General features: G+C 41.9%; 1 protein-coding gene across 1 annotated transcript in view; it reads left to right on the top strand.

Moving 5' to 3' along the window:
• Window positions 1-17,629, top strand: part of ACSM3 (acyl-CoA synthetase medium chain family member 3) — a 72,034-nt gene that overhangs the window by 1,102 nt on the left and 53,303 nt on the right. The window lies entirely within an intron of this gene.

The raw sequence follows: 17,629 nt of genomic DNA, 5'->3' as shown, positions 1-17,629 counted from the left end.
TGGTGCATATATCCTTTCTGATGGGTATTTCTGGTTTCTTGGGATATATTCCTAGAAGTGGGATCACTGGGTCAAATGGGAGTTCCATTTTTAGTTTTTTGAGGAAACTCCATACTGTCTTCCACAGTGGCTGCACCAGTCTGCGTTCCCACCAGCAGTGCAAAGGGTTCCTTTTTCTCCACATCCTCTCCAGCACTTGTCCTTTGTGGATTTGTTGATGATAGCCAGTCTGACAGGTGTGAGATGGTACCTCAATGTTGTTTCGATTTGCATTTCTCGGATGATTAGTGACTTTGAGCATGTTTTCATATGTCTCTTGGCTTTCTGAATGTCCTCTTTTTGAAAAGTGTCTATTTAGGCCAGCCGTGGGCAAACTACGGCCCGTGGGCCGGATCCAGCCCGTTTGAAATGAATAAAACTAAAAAAAAAAAAAAAAAAGAGTGTACCCTTTTATGTAATGATGTTTACTTTGAATTTATATTAGTTCACACAAACACTCCATCCATGCTTTTGTTCCGGCCCTCCAGTCCAGTTTAAGAACCCATTGTGGCCCTCGAGTCAAAAAGTTTGCCCACCCCTGATTTAGGCCCTTTGCCCATTTTTTGATTGGATTGTTTATCTTCCTTTTGTTAAGTTGTATGAGTTCCCTGTAAATGTTAGTGATTAAACCCTTATCAGTGATAACATTGGCAAATATGTTCTCCCACGCAGTGGGCTCTCTTGTTTTGTTGATGGTTTCTTTTGCTCTGCAGAAGCTTTTTATTTTGAGGTAATCCCCTTTGTTTATTTTCTCCTTAGACTCTTGCCCTAGGAGCTGTGTCTGTAAAGATATTGCTACGACATATGTCTGTAATTTTGCTGCCTATGGAGTCTTGTAGGATTTTTATGGTTTCCCGTCTTATATTCAAGTGTTTAGCCATTTTGAGTTTGTTTTTGTGTATGGTATAAGTTAGTGATCTAGTTTCATTTTTTTTTTGCATGTATCTGACCAGATTTCCCAGCACCATTTATTAAAGAGGCTGTTTTGACTCCATTGTATGCTCTTGCCTCCTTTGTCAAATATTATTTGAGCATAATGGCTTGGGTCAATTTCTGGGTCCTCTATTCTCTTCCATTGGTCTATATGTCTGTTCTTGTGCCAGTACCAGGCAGTTTTGAGAACAGTGGCTTGGTAATATAGCTTGATATCTGGTATTGTGATCCCTCCAACTTTGTTCTTCTTTCTCAGGATTGCTGTGGCTATTTGGGGTGGTTTTTTTTTTATTCCAGATGAATTTATGGAGAGTTTGTTCTAGATCTTTGAAATATGCCGTTGGTATTTTAATAGTATTGCATTGAATCTATAGATTGCTTTGGGTAGTATGGACATTTTAATGATGTTGATTCTACCAATCCATGAACGTGGTATGTTCTTCTATTTGTTTATGTCTTCCTCTATCTCTTTTTTCAATATCCTGTAGTTTTCCGAGTACGGGTCTTTTACGTGCTTGGTTAAGCTTATTCCTAGGTATCTTAATTTTCTTGGTGCAATGGTAAATGGGATTGTTTTGTTCATTTCTCTTTCTGTGAGTTCATTATTGGTGTATAAAAAAGCCATAGATTTCTGGGTGTTAATTTTGTATCTTGCTACATTGCTAAATTCATTTATTAGGTCTAATAATTTTTTGATGGAGTCTTTGGGGTTTTCTATGTATAGTATCATGCCATCTGCAGATATGGACAGTTTTACTTCTTTTCCAATTTGGGTGCCTTTTATTTCTTCTTCTTGTCTGATCGCAACGGTTAGTACTTCTAGTCCTTTGTCGAACGGGAGTGGTGAAAGTGGGCATCCTTGTCTTGTTCCTGTTCTTAGGGAAAATGGGTTTAGTTTTTGCCCATTGAGTATGATGTTGGCTATAGATTTGTCATATAAGGCTTTTATTATGTTGAGGTATGATCCCTCTATTCCCACTTTGCTGAGTTTTTATCAAGAAAGGGTGTTGGATTTGTCAAATGCTTGATCTGCATCAATTGATATGATTATGTGATTTTTGTCTCTCAGTTTGTTTAAGTGCTGTATCACATTTATTGATTTGCGGATATTGTACCATCCTTGCATCCCCGGAATAAATCCCACTTGGTCATGGTTTATGATCTTTCTAATGTACTGCTGAATCCTATTTGCTAGAATTTTGTTGAGGATTTTAGCATCTATGCTCATCAAGGATATTGGCCTGTAGTTCTCTTTTTTTGTGGTGTCTTAATCTGGTTTTGTTATTAGGGTGATGCTGGCTTCATAGAAGGAGCTTGAATAGTCTGAGGAAGGTAGGTTTTAGTTCTTCTTTGAATGCTTGGTGGAATTCCCCTGTAAAGCTGTCCGGATGAGGGCTTTTGTTTGCTGTAAGATTTTTGATCACTGTTTCAATTACAGGTTTTTTTATTCTTCTTCGTTGAGTTTTGGAAGCTTGTATTTTTCTACGAATATGTCCATTTCGTCTACTTGTCCTTTTTATTGGAAAAGAGTTGTTCATAGCCGAAACCGGTTTGGCTCAGTGGATAGAGCGTCGGCCTGTGGACTGAAAGGTCCCGGGTTCGATTCCGGTCAAGGACATGTAACTGGGTTGTGGGCACTTTCCCAGTGGGGGATGTGCAGGAGGCAGCTGATCAATGTTTCTCTCTCATCGATGTTTCTAACTCTCTATCTCTCTCTCTCTTCCTCTCTGTAAAAAATCAATAAAATATATTTAAAAAAAAAAAAAAAGAAAAGAGTTGTTCATAGTATTTTTTCATAATCATTTGTATTTCTGTAGGATCGGTTGTTATTTCACCTCTTTCATTTCTGATTTTTTTTGGGGGGTCCTCTCTCTTTGCTTCTTGGTGAGCCTGGCTAGAGGTTCATCAATCTTGTTTATCCTTCAAAGAACCAGTTCTTGGTTTTGTTGACCTTTTGTATTGTTTTTTGGTCTCTATGTCATTTATCGCCGCTCTGATCTTTATTATTTCCTTCCTTCTGCTTACACTGGGCTTTTCTTGTTGCTCTGTTTCTAACTCTTTGAGTTCTAGGGATAGGTAATTTATTATCATTGTTTCTTGTTTTTTGCCGTAGGCTTGTAGGGCTATGAACTTCCCTCTCAAGACTGCTTTCACTGTGTCCCATAGATTTTGGATTGTTTTGTTTTCATTGTTGTTTGTTGCCATGATGCTTTTTATTTCTTTTTTAATCTCTCTGGTAACCCAGTCATTGTTTAATATCATGCTATTTAGCCTCCAGGTGTTTGATTTTTTTTGTTTTTATTGTAGTTGATTTCTAGTTTTATGCCATTGTGATCTGAGAAGATGCTTGATATGATTTCTATCTTCTTGAATTTGAAGAGACTTTGTGACCCACTATATGGTCTATCTTTGAAAATGACCCATGTGCACTTGAGAAGAATGTATATTCTGTGGCTTTAGGGTGAAATGTTCTGAAGATGTCAATTAATTCCATCTGATCTAGTGAGTCACTTACGATTGATGTTTCTTTGCTGATTTTTTTGTTTAGAGGATTTGTCCAATGGTGATAGTGGGGTATTAAGGCCCCTATTATGACTGTATTGCTATCATTCTCTCCCTTGAAATCCCCCAGGAGTTTTTTTATGTATTTGGGTGCTCTTGTATTGGGTGCATATATGTTTACCAGAGTTATATCTTCTTTTTTTTATATATTTTTTTATTGATTAAGATATTACATATGTGTACCCTCTACCCCCCCTCTCCCCGCTCATCCCCTCACCCCCCCGTTGTCCGTGTCCATTGGTTAGGCCTATATGCTTGCATATAAGTCCTTTGGTTGATCCTTCCCCCTTGCCCCCACCCTCCCCTACCTTCCCTCCAAGGCCCGACAGTCCAATCAAAGCCTCTCCGTCTCTGGATCAGTCCTTGTTCATCAGTTTATGTTGTTCATTATATTCCACAAATAAGTGAGATCTTGTGGTATTTATCCGCTCTCCAGTTCCATCCATGCTGTGGCAAATGGTAAGAGTTCCTTTTTTCTTCTTCCTCTTCTTAAAGAATACCTTTCAGCATTTCATATAATGCTGGTTTGGTGGTGATGAACTCCTTTAGCTTTTTCTTATCCGTGAAGCTCTTTATCTGACCTTCCATTCTGAATGATAGCTTTGCTGGATAAAGTAATCTTGGTTGCAGGTTCTTGCTATTCATCTCTTTGAATATTTCTTGCCACTCTCTTCTGGCCTGCATGGTTTCTGTTGAGAAATCAGCTGACAGTCGGATGGGTACTCCCTTGTAGGTAACTGACTGTCTTTCTCTTGCTGCTTTTAAGATTCTCTCTTTATCTTTTGCTCTTGGCATTTTAATTATGATGTGTCTTGGTGTGGTCCTCTTTGGATTCCTTTTGTTTGGGGTTCTCTGCGCTTCCTGGACTTGTAGGTCCATTTCTTTCACCAGGTGGGGGAAGTTTTCTGTCATTATTTCTTCAAAAAGGTTTTCAATATCTTGCCCTCTCTCTCCTTCTGGTACCCCTATAATTCTGATGTTGGTACGCTTGAAGTTGTCCCAGAGGTTCCTTACACTATCTTCATATTTTTTGAATCTCTTTTCTTTTTTCTTTTTCAGTTGGGTATTTTTTGTTTCTTTGTATTTCAAATCTTTGACTTGATTCTTGGGATCCTCTTGTCTGCTGTTGGATCTCTGTAAATTATTCTTTATTTCAGTCAGTGTATGCTTAATTTCTAGTTGGTCCTTTTTCATGTCCTCCATGGTCTCACTATACTCCTTGAGGGATTCATTAAATTTATCGGCGGTTTCCATAAAATTCTTGACAAACCTTATAAACATGGCCTTGAACTCTATATCCAGTCGTCTGCCCTCCTCCGTTTCTGCCAATTGTGACCTGTTTCTTTGTCTCCGCATTTTGGCTGCTTCCCTGTGTTGATAGAGTGGCCCTGCGCGCCAGGTGTCCTGTAGGGCCCAGTGGCTCAGCCTCCCCAGTTACCTGGGGTGGACACTCTTGGTGCACTCTTGGTGCCTTGGTTGTTGTAGGATCACTGGGAGGAATTGACCTCCAGGCCAATTGGCTGTGGGAAGCAGCTGTGTCTGAAGTGGGAGAATGGTCCCCCTCTGACCACTGGGTACAGTGGCTCCTGGATCTAAGGAGGTGCTAATTCAGCCCCTGCCTGAGGCCACACAGCCGGAGCTACGAAGAGGCTCAGCTGTGAAGCAATGCAAGCCGCTGCGGGGCCTTGGGCCTTCTCTTGGAAGTTCCCGGTCTGCTTGGCTGGGCTGTAGTTAGGTACATTCACATGCAAAAGCCTCTGCCGCAGCCTGGGTGGGGCGGGGTCTCAGGGAGTCAAAAGGGCGGAGAAAGAAGCTATGGCTGATTCTCCACGCCCGGAGTCGCGCGTCTCAGTGTCCCTCTGAGGGAAATCCGCCCTCAAGTTCGCATGCTGCCGCCTGACAGAGCAGCCTCTCCCCGTATGAGTCCTGGGTCCCCAGAGACTTCCCAGAACCGGAGTTCAGAGCAGTTGGGAGCTTGTGATTCAAAAAGACAGCCGCGTCCTCAGGTGCCACCCCCTTTCCGCGGGCGCGAGCCGCCGCCGTACCTCTGCACTCAGCCTCTGCAGCTCCTCTGGCTCTCAGCGTGCTTTTCTTTTCTTCTAGTTGTAGAAATTACACTCAGCCAGCCTTTCTGTTGTTCTGGACGATGTTTGCTCCGTCCTTTGGGATATTTATCAATTGTTGTGTGAGGCGACTATTTCCCGGTGTTTATCTATGCCGCCATCTTAGTTTCTCCCAGAGTTATATCTTCTTGTTGAATCGCTCCTTTTAGTATTACGAAGTGGCCTTCCTTATCGCTTGTTATGTCTTTCACTTTGAGATCTAATTTATCAGATATAAGTATTGCTACCCCAGCTTTTTTTTTTTCATTTCCATTCGCCTGAAAAACCTTTTTTCGTTCCTTCACCATCAGTCTATGAGTCCTTTGTTCTGAGGTGGGTCTCCTGTAGACAGCAGAAAAATGGGTCATGTTTTCTTATCCATTCAGCTAGCCTAGGTCTTTTGATTGGGGCATTTAATCCATTTACATTTAAAGTTGTTATTGATAGGTACTTGTTTGTCACCATTTTTATTCTTTACACCTGTGTTCCTTCTTTGCTTCTTATTTCTTCCTTTTACAGCAGATCTTTTACTGGTTTGGTGGTAGTAAATTCCCTTAGTCCTTTTTTGTCTGTGAAACTCCTGATTTCACCCTCAATTTTGATTGATAGCCTTGATGGATAGTATTCTTGGGTTCAGACCCTTCCTTTGAATGACTTTGTATATTTCATTCCATTCCCTTCTGGCCTGATGTGTTTCTGTTGAGAAATCAGTCACTAGTCTGATGGGGAATCCTTTGTAGGTAACTTTCTGTCTCTCTCTGGCTACTTTGAAGATTCTTACTTTGTCGTTGGTGTTTGCCAATTTAATTATAATGTGCCTTGGCGTCAGTCTTTTGGGGTTCATTTTGTTTGGCACTCTGTGAGCTTCTTGGATTTGTGTGAGTATTTTCTTCCCTATATCAGGGAAGTTTTCTGTGTTTATTTTTTCAAACGGGTTTTCTATTTCTTGCTCAGTTTCCTCTCCTTCTCGCACCCCTATTATGCGGATGTTGTTTTTTTTTTGTGTTGTCCCAAAGTTCCCTTAGGCTCTCCTGTTTTTTAAGTTTTTTTTTCTAGATGTTGCTCTGCTTGGATATTTTTTCTTACCTTGTCTTCTAGCTCACTGATGCGGTCCTCTGCTTCTTCTAGTATATTGTTGATGCTTTCTATTGAGTTCTTCATAACAGCGATGTCATTTTTCATTTCTTCTTGGTTCTTCTTAATTTCCTTTTGGTTCTATCACATATTGTTGAATTTGTCTTCCATTTTTTTCAGCGACCTTATTACCATTTCTCTGAGTTCTTTCTCTGGCATATTGCTTGCCTCCATCTCGTTTGCTTCCTTTTATGGTGATGGCTCCTTTTCTTTCATATGTGGGCAGTTTCTTTGTCTCCCCATGAAGTCTTTTTTCAGGGTGTTTGGTTATATAGCTCTCTCGCTCCTTTCCTTAGGTAAAATCTGGCTTTTCCGTGAAAAGATGCAGAGCTCATCTGAGTCCATGTATTCGCACTGCTTGAGATCCGGTGTTCCTGGGTTCGCAGCTGGTCCCTGGGTGTTGTGGTTGTAGATTCCTGGGATGTATAGGCTTCCGATAACAGCCACTCTCCCTTTCAAGATGGTGCGATCTCCGTGGCAGAGCCAGTTGCTCTGGGAGAGATTTCAGCAGCAGTGGAGGCTGCCTGGTCAGGGGAGCCCAGTCCAGCAGTCCCCAACCGTCCCTTGGAGTATAGCTGTCCCTCACCCACAAATATACACTTTCCATACATCCACACACTCTCCTTTTGTTCTCTCACACACTATCTTGCAGTCTGCCTTCCCATTAGCAGCCATCTTCCTCTCTCGCAAAACACACTTCTTGCATTGCTCTTATAAGCCAACATTTCTTAGAAGTCAATGGGGACTTCCAAAACATCCTACCTATTTTTTGTTCCTATTAAAATGTGCATTTTCAATAGACTTTCCTTTAATACTCCTGTTGCAGGACCCCAGCCAGAGGTACAAAGCAAAACAGGACACCAAGTACAAGGGTCTCTTGAAGTTAGAAACCTGATTATCACAATGAGAAATAAAAAATACAAGGAAGCCCTAACTGGTTTGGCTCAGTGGATAGAGTGTCAGCCTGCGGACTCAAGGGTCCCAGGTTCGATTCCAGTCAAGGGCATGTACCTTGGTTGCGAGCACATCCCCAGTAGGGAGTGTGCAGGAGGCAGCTGATCGATGTTTCTCTCTCATCGATGTTTCTAACTCTCTATCCCTCTCCCTTCCTCTCTGTAAAAAAATCAATAAAATATTAAAAAAAAATACAAGGACACTTAGCCAAACTTCTTAACATTGAATTCTCTCTATGGGAACATTTTAACTTGTAAAATACATTTATATTAATACCAAAAATACTGTCTATGAAATTCTTCACACGTTTATTTGACACTGATCTTACAACAAGGGACAGTAACCTTTTGGTGAATTACTATTCCAGGTGCACTTGATTTGGGCAGGAAACCACATTCCTCACTGGTGGTTCTAACCCCAGATCTACCAGTCTTTCCAAAAAGCATGTCAACACTGATTTTTTGCTTCTACCTGTAGTTTGAGAGAAACCTTTACTTTTCAGAATGCCATTGGTGGAGATTGCATAGCACAGGTTTCTAGAGGCCTTGGTTGGTTGTGAAGAATAGTCTCATTAGGCTGCATTGCTGTGTTGTCAGGAAAGCAGAGAAAGCTGGCTGAAACTGTTTTCTTTATCCTTTCGTCCTAAGTGCCTAACAGAGTGCCCAGTACATATGAAATAATCAAAAAATGTTGTCGAATTGAACTGACATGGAAAAAAAAAAGATAATCAAGGAAAGGTTAAGAAGGAAAATACACCCAAGTCCTGACCTCACTGAACCAAGCTAGAAAAGGGCATTGGTCTCTCAAAGAGTCTCTCTTTCTTCTGGCTACATTTCAGTTGCCCATATACTGCCCTCTGGCGCCAGGATCTTAGAAGTTAGCATACAGACAAAAGTAAAAACACTATACAGTTTGAGACCCAAGTATATATTTCATTTTTCAATTATGATTTACATTCAGTATGACTTTGTATTAGTTTCAGGTATACAGCAAAGTGATTACACATTTATATAACTTATGAAGTAATGCCTCTAAAAAGTCTACTACCCTTGACACAATACAATATTATTAACTATATTCCCAATGCTGTACTTCACATCCCATGACTATTTTGTAACTACCAATTTGTACTCCTTAATCCCTTCACCCTTTTCACCCAGCCCTTCAACCCCTATCCCCTCTGGCAATCACCCAGTCTGTTCTCTGTGCCTATGAGTTGGTTTTTGTTTTGTTTGTTTCATTTTATTTTTATACTAGAGACCCGGTGCACAAAAATTTGTGCACTCGGGGGGAAGGGGGGGTCCTTCAGCCCGGCCTGTGCCCTCTTGCAGTCTGGGACCCCTCGGGAGATAACGACCTGCTGGCTTAGGCCTGCTCCCGGGTGGCAGAGGGCAGGCCCAATCCCTAGGTGCAGCCCCTGGTCAGGCTCAGAGCAGGGCCGATTGGGGAGTTGGGGCGCCACCCCCTGTCACACTCAAGGCAGGGTCGATGGGGAGGTTGCGGCGCGACCCCCTGTCACGCACAGAGCAGGGCCCATCAGGGGGTTGGGGAGCTCCCTCCTGTCATGCACAGAGCAGGGCCCATCAGGGGGTTGAGGAGCTCCCCCCTGTCACTCACAGAGTAGGTCCGATAGGGGAGTTGGGGCACTGTCCCCTGTCACACACAGAGCAGGGCGGATCAGTGGGTTGGGGCGCTGCCACTGTCACACTCAGGGCAGGGCTGATGGGGAGGTTATGGCTCTACCCCATCACACACAGAGCAGGGCCCGTGGGGGGGCGGGGGGGGGATTGGGGCACTGCCCTCTATCACCCACAGAGCAGGGCTGATCAGGGGGTTGGGGTGCCGCCACTGTCACACTCAGGGCAGGGCTGATGGGGAGGTTATGGCTCTACCCTGTCACACACAGAGCAGGGCCCGTGTGGGGGCGGGGGGTGTTGGGGCACCACCCTCTATCACCCACAGAGCAGGGCTGATCAGGGGGTTGGGGCGCCGCCACTCTCACCCTCAGGGCAGGGCCAATGGGGAGGTTATGGCTCTACCCTGTCACACACAGAGCAGGGCCTGGGGGTGGGGAGGGGGCTTGTGGCCCCGCCCCCTGTCACACACAGAGCAGGGCCGATCAGGGTGTTTAGGCGATGACCCCTGTCATGCTGATCCTGGTGCCAGGAGGCCTCGCGGCTCCGCTGATCCCGGTGCTGGGAGGCATATTACCCTTTTACTATATAGGGTAGAGGCCTGTTGCATGGGTGGGGGCCGGCTGGTTTGCCCTGAAGGGTGTCCTGGATCAGGGTGGCGGTCCCCACTGGGGTGCCTGGCCAGCCTGGATGAGGGGATGATGGCTGTTTGCAGCTGGTCACACGCCCTTCAGGGTGGGGGTCCCCACTTGGGTGCCTGGCAAGTCTGGGTGAGGGGCTGAGGGCTGTTTTCAGGCTGGGGGTGACTGAACTCCCAAATGCTCCTTTTTTTTTTTTTTTTTTTTATTCTGGGCCAGCTTTAGCCTGAGGCTTGGCTCCAGCTCTTAGGCCTCCGCTCCTGAAAGTAGGTTTCTGGCCTTTGCATACAATGTTGCGAATCTGCTGGCTGAAGCCCGGTGGTATTTGTTAAAATGTTTCAAACTGCAGGCTCAGAGGCCTGGAGCTGCAGGCGGGGAACGTTGGTTTCCTCCGTCACTGAGGCAACCAAGCCTCATGTTAGTTTCAAGCTGCCTGGCTGCTGGCCACCATCTTGGCTGACAGTTAATTTGCATATCTCGCTGATTAGCCAATGAAAAGGGTAGCGGTCGTACGCCAATTACCATGTTTCTCTTTTATTAGTGTAGATTCCACATATAAGTGCAGTCATATGGTTTTTGTTATTCTGTTTGACTTACTTTACTTAGCATAATACCCTGTAGATTCACCCATGCTGTCCCAAAAGTAAAGATTTCATTCTTTTTTATGGCCAAGTAATATTGAATCATCCTAAATAATAATGAGGTGATATGCAAATTGACCCTCACGCCATAACACCGTCACAAGATAGCTGCTCAGCGCCACTCCTGATCAGCCTCTCCCACCCTAGTTGAGGGTGGGGCAGCTAGCGAATCCCCCCCCACTCTCCCAAGGCCCCTCACCCAAGCTGGCCAAACCCCCATGCTTTCCAGGGGCTGGGGGTACCCCAGGCAGGCTGCAGGCACAGTGTTGGTCAGAGGCAAAGTTCCTGGCTGGCCCTGGCCTAGAGAGTCCAGAAAACCTCAGCAGTGACCAAAGACCAAGACCGAGTGGAAAGGTCCCTGCCAGTGCTTATGGCTCCAAGTGCCAGGAGGAGGCAGAGCATCTTGAACCTGCAATCCTGGCATCTGCACACCAAGCCTTGGGGCACACCTCGCCGGTGGTGCCTGTGGGTGAAAGGGGGAGAGCGGGGAGCTTGGGTGCGGAGTAGTGGGGGGGCCTAGAGTCTTCGGGAGCAGCCTGCCTGCCAGGTTGCTGTGACCCACGCTCTTGGGCTTGGTCAAAGCCCCTGGTCAGCTCTGCCGCTTGCCTTCCAGGTGCGGCTAGCCATGATCCAGCTGGCGTTGCACTCAGAGAAGCAGCTGCCACTGGGCTCTATTACATAAGAGAAATCAAAGAGCTGAGAGTAAATATCCTCCCAGCCCTTCCTATGCCCCCTGGCGAGAGGGCTGGGATGGGGGTAATGGAAAATGGCTGCTGCTTTGCATTTTATAATGAAAAGACTCCCGCTATGTAGAGAGGAGAGCTGATTCGTTTCCAGCAACACCTGGCATCTTCCCTGCCCCAACTCTGAAGCCTGACAGCACCTAGCAAAGGTGTGTCCGCACAGCCACGTTGGCCTGCCTCCTGGAACTTTGGGAGCAAGTTTGAGCTGCATTGATTTTAAAAATAATAATAATAATAAAAAGTAAAGATTGGAAAGCACCTCTTTGTACTCAAATGGCACTATAAAATGCAGATTACAGCATCTGATTTTGTCTTCTGTGTTGATTTTGAGGCAGGTTCATGGGAAAAGCAGAAAAAAATAAAGGGAAAGGGAGAGGATTCTGCCATCCACAGCACTGAACGTTGTTTTTTGTGTTTTTTTGTTGTTCTTTTTCCTTCTATTCTTCAGGTTGGTATATGCCATTTAAACCACTTTATGGCCTTAGGTAATGAGCTAATGTTTCCTCTATTAAGAGCAAGCATCAGTGCCTTTCATATGAGTCGCATACATTTAATCCATTCAAATGGAGCATACTGAGTGGAGAGAATGGTATGTGTCATTATATAAAGAACTTGGCATCATGATGCTATCTGGCTGAAGATCTTGTTTGTTTTGCAATTTAGAGAATGTAGACAAATCAGGCATTGAAAGTGAATGTGCATGCTTAAATGCACGACTTTATTTTCATCCGTAACGACCAAATGACTGGTCACCAGGAGGTACATTGATGGGTCCCACGGCACAGTTGGTCTGGGGTCTCGTGGCGTGGCAGGTCTGGGTGAGGCTGCGTGGTGCAGGCCAGGGCGGGGGGACCTGAGGCCGTGCCCCCAGCCCCGAAGCCAGGACATGAGGCTGTGTCCCCCACCCAGCAGGGCTTGACAGGGGTGGGGCCAGCTAGGTCTTGGTGTTGCCCAATGGGGGTGAGGCCAGCCAGACACTTCTATTATAGAAAAAGGGCACATAGCAATATTAAAATATTTCCTCTAATTAATTTCCTTTTAATGGGCATGAATTTCATGCACCGGGCCACTAGTGTGTGTGTGTGTGTGTGTGTGTGTGTGTGTGTGTGTAACTTTTTTTATCCACTCATCTAATGATGGGCACTTGGGTTGCTTCCATATCTTGGCTATTGTAAATAACACTGCAATAAAAGTGTTTTCCATTTCTTCAGATAAATATCCAGAAGAGGAATTGCTAGGTTTAAGGCTATTTCTTTTCTTTTCTTTCTCTTTTTTTTTTTTTTTGTGAGGACCCTCCATACTGTTTTCTAGAGTGGTTGCACCAATCTGTATTCCCACCAGCAGTGCCCAAGGGTTCCTTTTTCTTCACATCCTCAGCAACACTTGTTCTTTGTTGATTTATTAATGATAGCCATCTGATAGGTGTGAGATGATATCTTATTGTGGTTGTGATTTGCATTTTTCTAATGATTAGTAACATTGAGTATTTTTTTCATATATCTGTTGGCCATCTCTATGTCCTCTTTGGTGAAGTGTCTATTCAGGTCCTATGACCATTTTTTTTAAGTGGGTTGTTTGTTTGTTTTGGTGTTGAGCTGTATGAGTTCTTTATAAATTTTGGATATTAATACCTTATCGGATGTATCATTGGTGAATATATTCTCCCATTCTGTAGGTTGTCTCTTCATTTTGTTGATGGTTTGCTGTGCAAAAATTTTTTAGTTTACTGTAGTCCCATTTGTTTATTTTTTCTTTTGTTTCCCTTTCCCTTCTAAAGATGTCAGAAAAAAAATATTGCTAAGAGAAATGTCAGCCAAATGACATTTCTACTAGTTTTTTTTTTGTGTGTGTGTGTGTGTGGAATCTTTAGGGTTCTCTATATACAGTATCATGTCATCTGCAAATAATGACAGTTTTACTTCTTCTTTTCCAATTTGGATGCCTTTTCTGAGATTTTTATTTTTCTTCTAGTTTTATGGTTTTGAATCTTAAATTGAAGTCTAATCCATTTTGAGTTTATTTTTGTATATGGTATAAGAAGGTTTCATTTTTTTTTGCATGTACTTGTCCAATATTTTTAACACCATTTATTGAAAACACAGTCTTTATCCCACTGTATGTTCTTATCTCCTTTGTCATTTATTAATTGACCATGTAAGTGTGGGTTTATTACTGGATTTTTCTGTTTGGTTCCATTGATCTATGTGTCTTTTTTTATTTTTTTTAAATATATTTTGAGTTTTTACAAAGAGGAGGAGAGAGGGATAGAGAGTTAGAAACATCAATGAGAGAGAAACATTGATCAGCTGCCTTCTGCACACCCCCTACTGGGGATGTGCCCACAACCAAGATACATGCCCTTGACCGGAATTGAGCCTGGGAACCTTTCAGTCTGCAGGCCGATGCTCTATTCACTGAGCAAAACTGGTTAGGGCAATGTGTGTGTCTATTTTTATGCCAGTACCATGCCGTTTGATTACTATGAATACTTGTAATACAGTTTGATATCAGGTGGCAAGATACCTCCAACTTTGTTCTTTTTCCTCAAGATTGCTGTGGCTATTTGTAGTCTTTTGTGGTTCCATATAAATGTTTGAATTATTTGTTCTAGTTCTGTGAAAAATGCCATTGATATTTTGATAATCATTATATTGAATCTATAGATTGCTTTGGGTAGTATGAACATTTTAACAAGATTAATTCTTCCATCCATGAGCACAGTATGTGCTTCCATTTATTTGTATCTTCTTCGGTGTCTTATAATTTTTCAAGTATACATCTTTTATATCCTTAGTTAAATTTATTCCTAGGTGTGTTTTGTTTGTCTGTCTTTTTGATACAATTGTAAATGGAATTGTTTTCTTAGTTTCCCTTTCTGATTATTCATTCTTGGTTTATAGAAATGCAACCAAGGCCTGGTCAGTGTGGCTCAGTTGGCTGAGTGTTATCTTGGGCACTGAAAGGCCACTGGTTCAATTCCCAGTCAAGGCACATACCTAGGTTGCAGGTTCTATCCCACTTGTGGGTAAGTACAAGAGGCAATCAATCAGTGTTTCTCTCTCACATCCATCTCTCTCTCTCTCTACCTCTCTCTCTCTCTCTCTAAAAATTAATAAAAATAATATTTTTTAAAATGTAACTGATCTCTGAATATTTATTTTATATCCTACTACTTTACTGAATTTATTTATCAGTTCTAGTAGTTTTTTGATGGGATCTTTAGGGTTCTCTATATATAGTATCATGTCCTCTGCAGATAATGACAGTTTTATTTCTTCATTTCCAATTTGGATGCCTTTTATCTTTTCTTCTTATATGATTGCTGTGGGTAGCACTTCCAGCACTATGTTGAATAAGAGTGATTTTAACAAGATTAATTCTTCCTATCCATGATATGTGCTTCCATTTATTTTTTTTCCTTCAATGTCTTATAATTTTGAATATGATTTTGGCTGTGGGTTTGTCATATATGGCCTTTATTATATTGAGATATGTTCCCTCTAATCCCATTTTGCTGAGAGTTATCATAAATGGGTCCTGGATTTTGTCAAATGCTTTTCTGCATCTATTGATATGACCATGTAATTTTTATCCTTCATTTTATGTGGTGTTTCACAATAAGTGATTTGTGAATATTGAACTATTCTTGCATCACAGGAATGAATCCCACTTGATCATGGTATATGATCTTTTTAATGTTTTGCTGAATTCAGTTTGCTTATATTTTGTTTAGGATTTTTGCATCTATGTTCAAAAAATATATTGGCCTATAATTTTCTTTCATGATAGTGTCTTTTCTGGTTTTGGAATTGGGACAACATTGGTCTTGTGAAATGGGCTTGAGAGTCTTCTCTTGAATTTTTTGAAATAGTTTGAGAAAAATAGGTGTTAGTCTTTGAATGCTTGATAAAATCACCTGTGAAGCCACATGGTCCAGGACTTCTGTTTTTTGGAACTTTTTTAAATTACTGCTTCAATTTTGTTGCTTGTAATTAAGGCATGTTCAGATTTTCTCTCTCTCCTTGATTCAGTCTTGGGAGATTGTATGTGTGTAGGAATTTATTCATTTCTTCTAGATTGTCCAATCTATTGGCATATTGTTCATAATATTTTCTTATGATTCTTTGTATTTCTGTAGTGTCAGTTATTACTATTATTTCATTTCTTGTTTATTTACTTGGCCCTCCCCCCTCCTGTTGAGTATGCTTAAAGATTTATCAACTTTGTTTATCTTATCAAAGAACCAGCTATTGGTTTCATTGATAGTTTGTATATTTTTTAGTCTCCATTTCATTTGTTTCTACTCTGATAATTATGTATTTACTTATTTATTCACTCGTTTATTTATTTAAAATATATTTTATTGATTTCAGAGAGAAAGAGAAAGGGAGATACAGATAAAAACATTAATTATGAGAGAGAATCATTGATCAGCTGCCGTCTTCATACCTCACATTGGGGATCGAGCCCACAGCCTGGGCATGTGCCATGAGCAGGAATCGCACTGTGATCTCCTGGTTTGTAGGTCAATGCTCAACCACTGAGCCACACTAGCCAGGCTCTATTCTGATATTTATTATTTCCTTCCTTATTATTACTCACTTGGAGTCCGAAGAATATTTGTGTCCTCATGCTAGAATTGCAAATCAGGAGGCCAACTTGAAAAACCCAACTCAACTTATTGTATTTCATATGTGCTGACTATGCTAGGTGTATCCCTATTAGGTCAGAAAAATATGCATATCTCCTACCCCGAGTCTAGATGTTAGAATTACAGTGCCCCTCCTCATCCCTTAGCAAACACAGATAACACTTCCATTTACCTCCTTCTGAATCAGGCCCTTAGTCCAGCTCTGAAGTACTTAGCTTTTGCTTATTCTTGATTATTTTTCTTTGTTTATTCCTTTTTATTTTTCCTCCATGACTATGTCATTATTTCATTAAGAAAGTAATTCCCTTCGCAATGTTGGAGACACTTTTTTTTTTTTTTTGAGAGAGAGAGAGAGAGAGAGAGAGAGAGAGAGAGAGGAAGGAAGAGGGAGAGAAAAACATCCGTGTGAGAGAGAAATATCCATGTGAAAGTGAAACATTGACGGCTGCCTCCTGCACACCCCCTACCGGAGACCAAGCCTGAAACCTGAACATGTGCCCTGACAGGGAATCAAATCGGCAACCTTTCAGTGCACAGGAGGATGCCCAGCCAGCTGAGTTCATGTTGATGACATGATTCTAAATACAGAAAACCCAAAAGACTCCATCAAAAAACTGTTAGAAACAATTAAAAAATAGAGTCAAGTTGCAGGATATCAAATCAATGTGCAAAATTGATTGCCTTCCTGTATACTAACAACAAAACTTCCGAGAAAAAAAAAAAGCACCCACAATTCCTTTTGCAGTTGCAACCAAAAGAATAAAATACCTAGGAATAAACTTAAAGAACATGAAAGACCTACATACTGAAAATTACAAAGCATTATTAAAAGAGGTTGAGAAAAACACAACAAAATGGGAAAATATCCATGTTCATAGATTGGAAGAATCAACATAGTTAAAATGACTATATTACCCAAAGCAATATACAAATTTAATGCAATCCCCATCAAAATCCCAGTGTCATTTTTTAAAGAAATAGTACAAGAAATTATCAGATTTGTATGAAATCACAAAAGACCCCAAGTAGCCAAAGCAATCCTGAGAAAAAAGAACGAAGCTGAAGATATGTGCTACCTGACTTCAAATTATACTACAGAGCTACACAATCAAAACAGTATGGTTTTGGCAGAGAAACAGACACACAGATCAATGGAATGGAATAGAGAGCTCAGCTATAACACCACATGTTATGGGCAGATAATTTTTAACAAAGGGGCCAGAAACACACAATGGAGTAAAGGTAGTCTCCTCAACAAATGGTGCTGGGGAAACTGGAAAGCCACATGCAAACGAATAAAGCTGGACTACAGTTTGCCCCCATGTACAAAGATTAATTCAAAATGGATCAAAAGATCTAAATATAAGACCCGAAACAATAAGTTACATAAAAGAAAATATAGGTACCAAACTATGGATCTTGGTCCTAGAGAATATTTTATGAACTTGATCCCAAAGGCAAGGGAAGTAAAGGCAAAAATAAATGAATGGGACTATAGGAACCTTAAAAGCTTCTGCACAGCAAGAGAAATGAACAGCAAAACAAAGAGGCAGCCCTAACTGGTTTAGCTCAGTGGATAGAGCGTCGGCCTGTGGACT

This window comes from Myotis nattereri (assembly GCF_964212035.1).
Source record: "Myotis nattereri genome assembly, chromosome: 4".
NCBI lineage: Eukaryota > Metazoa > Chordata > Mammalia > Chiroptera > Vespertilionidae > Myotis > Myotis nattereri.
Note: the sequence above shows the minus strand (reverse complement) of the source record. Positions and strands in the feature narration are given on the sequence as shown.